Genomic DNA, 6,368 nt, shown 5'->3' with positions numbered 1-6,368 from the left:
GGACTATCCATAGAGCACACCTCTGACCCAGGAGCACTGTGGGTCGGGGTGAAGAGGCTAGGAGAGTGAGCCGAGAACTTCGGTAGAGAGACCTGTGTCTTGTCTGTCAAACCAGGGGGGAGGTACTTTATATGTTAATTTCCATTACCCAGTAAGACAATCAGTTGTTATAGCTGCTAAAAACAGGCTCAGAGAGATTAAACATCAGAAGTTGCTCACCATTAGGATCCAAACTAGGTCTGCCTGGCTTCAAAATCTGGGTTCTCTTCCTACAACACACTGATGTAGAATGAGGCCTCGGTGCCCACTGGATCCAGCCCCTGTAGGAAGCCTGGGAGGACTTGATCCATGTCAGAAGAGACATAGTGGGAGTCACCAGCCCACCACCATGCTCTGAGCATCGATCCCTTGGTCAGAGGAGAAAGAGGAGGCTCTCGGGAGCCCATCTGGGGGTTGCCATGGTGACAGGGGCAGTGGGGGTGACAGAAGGGCCAGCTCAGCTGCTGGGGCCAGGTGGGATGGCCCTGGGGGGTGACCACCGTAAGGTCCCATTCTTGCTTCACAGATAGGAACATTTCGGCAACGCTGTGTCGCCATTTTACCATACGACATCTGCTCAGGAACATGGAGTCACTTTCTATGAAATTTTTTTATGGTACCAGTGTTTTGCCTGCATGTGTGTACCCAGTGCTTGTGGAGGGTAAAAGAGGGTGTCATCTATTCATAATAGCCAGAACCTGGAAACAACCTAGATGCCCGTCAACTGAAGAATGGATTAAGCAAATGTGGTCCATATACACAATGGAGTACTACTCAGCAGAGAAAAACAATGACAGCATGAAATTTGCAGGCAAATGGATGGAACTAGAAAATATCATCCTGAGTGAGGTAACCCAAACCCAGAAGGACAAACATGGTATGTACTCACTCATAAGTGGATACTAGATATAAAGCAAAGAATAATCAGACTGCAACCCACAGAACCAGGGAAGTTATATAGCAGGGGGGACCCTAGGATGACTGTGGCTTATAAGAAGTTTTGGTTTTACTTAATCACTGGGCAAGCCTCAGTGAAACAATTCACTATTAGGATAAGAATTTTTGCTGTATCAAGCTGATAATAGAAAAATAAATAAATAAAAAGAAAAAAGGATAATGAAAAAATACACAAACACAAAGAAAAGAAAAGACCTTAAGGTCTTGAAATCGAGGGTACAGGGTTAGGACCTGTTCACCTATGACCAGAAGCTGCAGGGTGTTGCTGGGCATTGACCACACCTATAGTTTTATTCTTGTAGTAAGTGCAACATCTGCATGAGCTCATGTGAGTCAACATTTGTTGGCCCAGGATGAACATGCCGTGTGTCTATGAACTTGGTGTGGGTTCAGGGTGCAAGAATACTCATGATGTGTTCTCCTGCCTTTGACAGCATGAATCTTCCAAGACTGTACTGTGACCAACACCGGAGGGTTACAGTCCCTTCTGATATGGAAATACAGGATGTAGATATGGTAGGATAAAAGGGTGGATTGTTGAACCTACTTTTAAAGAACAACTTGGTTAAAATGTTTTTCAATGTTACAGATTTTGGTTTATTGATACAAATTTAATTTTGTTATACTGTATGTATATTTCTACTCTCGTTTAAGGTACTATGTTTATGTAACTCATTTACATTGTAGTGGATAATGAAGAAATACAGATTAATAATAGTCTTCTATGATAATAATTTAAAAAAAAAGAGGGTGTTGTGTCCCGGGAACTGGCATTACTGTTGTGAGCCACGATATGGGTACTGGGAACTGAACCCAGGACCTTTGCAAGAGCAACAAGTGCTCCTAACCACTGAGCCCTCCAGCCCCAGCCCCAGCTTTTTATTAATTTTAATCTTTGAAAATTCCTTTTAGTGTTTAATAAGTTTCAGAGAATAAGAGCCTGTGTTTCGTCGGTTACTTTTTCATATTATTGTACATAGAACTGTTTTCTTCATTTTGGTCTGCACATTTCCAGTATATGGGAATTACATTGATTTTTTTCTCCATCTTTGTGTGTGTGTGTGTGTGTGTGCTTGCACATATGTAGATATGTGTGTGCATATGAAAGCCCAAGGTGGTTGTCAAGAATCATCCCCTGTTGCTCTCCCACCTTACCTGAAGCAGGGTCTCTAAGTCAAACCCAGAGCTCATCAATCTAGCTTGCTGTCTGGATCCCCAGTCTCCATTTTCCAAGGCTGGTATTACAGGCAAGTTGCCACCTGCCACACCCACCCGGAATTTGTGTGGGTTCTGTTTTGTTTGTTTGTTTGTTTTTTAATTTTTATTTATTTTATTTAATGTGCATCGGTGTTTTGCCATGGGTGTCTGGCTGCCATGTGGGTGCTGGAATTGAACCCAGGTCCTCTGGAAGAGCAGTCAGTGCTCTTAACCGCTAAGCCATCTCTCCAGCCCTCGGGTGGGTTCTTAACTGCAGTCCTCTCACTTTGAAGGCGAGTGCTTTCTTTAACCACTGAGCCGTCTCTCCAGCCCACATTGGTTTTGTTGTTCCATCGGTAGATGCGTTGACCTGGGTTATTGGTTCTGATAATTAGGTCTTTATTTCCTGTGGTGCTGAAGGCAGAAGCAGCCCAGGGCTTTATACGCTAGGCAGGGTTTGGCTGCCAGCTCCATTCTCGACCCTAATCCTTTTAAACATTAAAAATTATGAGCCGGGTGGTGGTGGCGCATGCCATTCGTCCCAGCACTCCGGAGGCAGAGGCAGGCAGATATCTGTGAGTTCGAGGCCAGCCTGGTCTACAAAGTGAGTTCCAGAACAGCTAGGGCTGTTACACAGAGAAACTTTGTCTCAACATCCCCCCCCCCCAAAAAAAAGGTTAATTCATTAACTCATTAATTCATGTGTCAGAGGACGACCTGTTGGGGTCAATTCTCTCCGTCTCCCATGTGGCTCCAGGGCATTGAACTCAGGCCGTCAAGCGTAGTGTCCAGTGCCTTTACCTACCCAGTCATCTCGAGGACCTTCAGTTTTTATTTATGTGTGTGAGTCTGTCTTTGCTATGTGAGTGCTGTGCTGGTACCGGAGGAGGCCAGACGAGGGCATCAGATCCCTCGGAGCTGAGGTGCATGTTGGGAACCAAATTCAGGTCCTCTGGAAGAGCAGCCAGCGGCCTTCACCACTGAGCCATCAGCCCCCAGTCCTTTTTAATGGGTTCTCTAGGACGATCCATATATAAGATCATGTCCTGGTGACCAGAGACAGCTTCTTTTCCCACCCAGATGTTTCCCATTTCTTTCTCCTCCTGGCTTCCCTTACGGAGCAGCCGCAGGGATAGACGCCAGAGACCCGCTTTCGTAGGAAGACTTTGTCTGACTGATGTTGTTCCTGAGTGCTTTTTATCACAAGACACTTCAGTATATGCTAGAACAAGACTGGTTAAGACACAGCACAGGCCCAGGGTCCCTTCCCACCTGGGCCCCTCTGCCCCTGCACATGGGACTCAGTGGCTGTCTGTCCTTTGTCCTCTGTCTTCAGAGGCCCTCAGACTCCCACTGAAGCCCCAGGACAGGAGGACTGCCTCCAAAAATGCTCTCCCTTCCTGAAAAACAAAACAAAGCGCCTAGCTGCCGTTGTCGTAGAGCCCCGAAGCGTAGGAGTGAGGTCTGTCCTCTCAGCTTCTACTGACCTGGCCCCTGTGGGTCTGAGAGGGGCCTAAAAGAGGGAGGGTACCGCTGTGCTCTGGGGTCCCCTTGGGTAGGGAATGAGGGAAGACCACAGGGGCCCATCTAGGGGGTCTCCCGTCACCAGCTTAGAAATGAGATGGGACTGTCTATCTGCCCTATCGGACCCTGAGCTGGGGGACACATGGGCTATGGGAGGCACCGGAGTGTGAGTTCTGGAACTGCCCTCAGGACACTGGGCTCCAGGCCCACAGCCTGCCAGAGGCACCCGGCCTGCTCACCCATCTGGCAGCCTCCCTGTTCCCTGGCAGTGCCCTGCTTTACCTTCATGCCTCTAGCTGGGCCTTTCTTCCTTGTAGCAGAGGTGCACATATGTGTCTATGTGTATGTGTGTGTGTACGTGGGAGTGGATATGTCTATACGTGTACATGTGTATGAATGCATGCATGTGTGTGTTTATGTGTGCATGTGCTTGTGTGTGTATGTACGTGAATATGTATACCTGTATGTGTATGTAGGGCTGAGCCTGAGGGGCCCCAAATGCCTTAGGTTGGGATCCAGAGCTCAGGAAAGCCTACCTAGAGCCAGGCTCCCCATCCCCCACCCCCATGACTCTGCTCAGCCCCATAACCTGGAGCTCCTGGAGCTCAGTGTCTGTCAGCTGTAGGGGTGAGGAAGGAGGAGAGAGGTCAGGAGGTCCCAGGTCTATGAGGAAGCACCTGAGCTCTCCAGGCTCCAAGTCAGGACAACTAGCACTGTGAACCAGAGCTCGGCTGCCACACCCAGGGAGGAGACACGCCCTCCCCTGCCTCATGGCAGGCCCAGTGGTGGACAGGAACCGTGAGCTCACCTCTCCTGGCTCCAGGCGGCAGCCCTGCCCACCTCTGGAGAATTCCATGACTCAGGTAAGAGGGGTGGGGCTCAGCCAAAGTCTCAGGACCCAGGTCACGGTGTGGCACTGTACTATCCCTGTGGTGTCCCTGGGAGGCGCACGCTGGGTGTGGCCCAAACACTGTGGTCTACTGGGCTGGCACCTAGAAGGTCCCTGTGAGAGCGTATGACACACAGAAGAGCAGAGTCATGGGCAGAGGGGCTGAGCGCTGGGACCACCCTCACAGCCTTCCTTGAGGGTCTGAAGTGACGGATGGATGTTTGGTTGCTCCTATGAGTCTATTTGAAGATCCTCCTGGCTGATTTTATACCTCTCCTCCTGTGTTTCCAGGCCTTCTGGCCTCTCCTGCACTCTCCAGCCCTGGTTGTCTCTCCCACAGCATCTCTGCTACTCTCTGGCAGAGGAGCGTCCTATGTCTGCCGCCGCCTGAATGCAGCTACCGCAGTGAACAGATAGATGGACACTGCAGATTGACAAGCGACCCGTGCTTGGGAAGCTATTGCAGAAAGAAAACGCAAGTGATGGGCAGTCAAGCCAACAGCCTGTGAGGCAGGGCAGGCTTGGACAGCCCCTCCGAGGGCCTGAGGGAAAGGGAGTCAGTGCTGGTAACAAAACAGACCTGACAGGACTTCGTGCAGGGCCTGACCTTAGTGTCCAAGGAAGCAGCAAGCAGGCCAGGGAGGCTGCTACTCTCTCTGAGAACTCCAGGGAAGGAGCAGGTAGGTGCCCAGCCCCCTAAACTGGAGCCCAGAGGGTGGGTGTATACAGTTGGAGTGTTAGACGATGTGTTGGGTGTCTGCCTGGTAGAAGAAGAGGTCAGCAAGCGCGTGTACTTACAAATTGAGGCACTGACGGTCTGGCCAAGCTCGGGGAAGCTCCAGTGCAATGGGCTGAACTGTGCCCCGTAATTCATACGTTGAAGTCCAGCCCATCGGTCCATCTGTACCTCAGTATGGGACTGTCATTGGAGATAAGTCTTTAGATTTAGTTATTTTTCCTCTTAGTGCATGCGTGCGTGCGTGTGTGCGTGTGTGTGTGTGTGTGTGTGTGTGTGTGTGTGTGTGTGTACCCTCAGAGTTGAGAAGAGGGACTCCTTGGGGATGGAGTTACAGCATTTGTAATCCACCCAGTGTGGGAGTTGGGATTCCAGCTCTGGCCCTTATGCTAGGGCAAGTGTTCTTCACCACTGCGCCATCCTCCAGGGCTTGGAGACGAGTCTTTACAGAGGTCATTGTGGTAAAGTGAGGTCCCGTTGTGGATCTTAATCTAATCTGGTTAGTGTCCTTCTAAGTGATGCAGACCAAAAGAGAGAGGGAAGATCGTGTGAGACTCAGTGAGAAAGCCGCCCCACGGGGGCTTAACCTCGGACTTTCAGAAGTGAGAAAATGAAGATTCAGATCACCTTAAATGTGGGACTTTATCAGGACAGTCGGGGGAGGAGCCCAGGCAGGAGATGGTCGCTTGAGAGTTGGGGGCTCTTCACAGTGATTTCAGGCTGTGCCTTCCGTTCAATGCCAGACAAGCATTGTCAGCACAACCCCTCTGCTCCTGTAGGTCTGCTCCTAGGCAGCAGCTGTGAACCCCGATCCCGGAGGAGACACCCCCGCCGCCTAGGATGTCGCCATCAGAGACACTAGGCACACACTTGTGCACATTCACAAACATGCTGGCCAGTAAAGTGCCAGTTTCACAAACTTGTTCTAAAGTTGCCTAAAGGATGTGGGACACAGCCCTGCTTTGAAGATGTGTACAATCTGAAATGGCCACTTGAGCTGCATCTGGGTTCCTGGTCCCTGGACTG

Source organism: Peromyscus californicus, unplaced genomic scaffold (assembly GCF_007827085.1).
Source record: "Peromyscus californicus insignis strain IS unplaced genomic scaffold, ASM782708v3 Scaffold_17__1_contigs__length_78620276, whole genome shotgun sequence".
Taxonomy (NCBI): domain Eukaryota; kingdom Metazoa; phylum Chordata; class Mammalia; order Rodentia; family Cricetidae; genus Peromyscus; species Peromyscus californicus.
Note: the sequence above shows the minus strand (reverse complement) of the source record.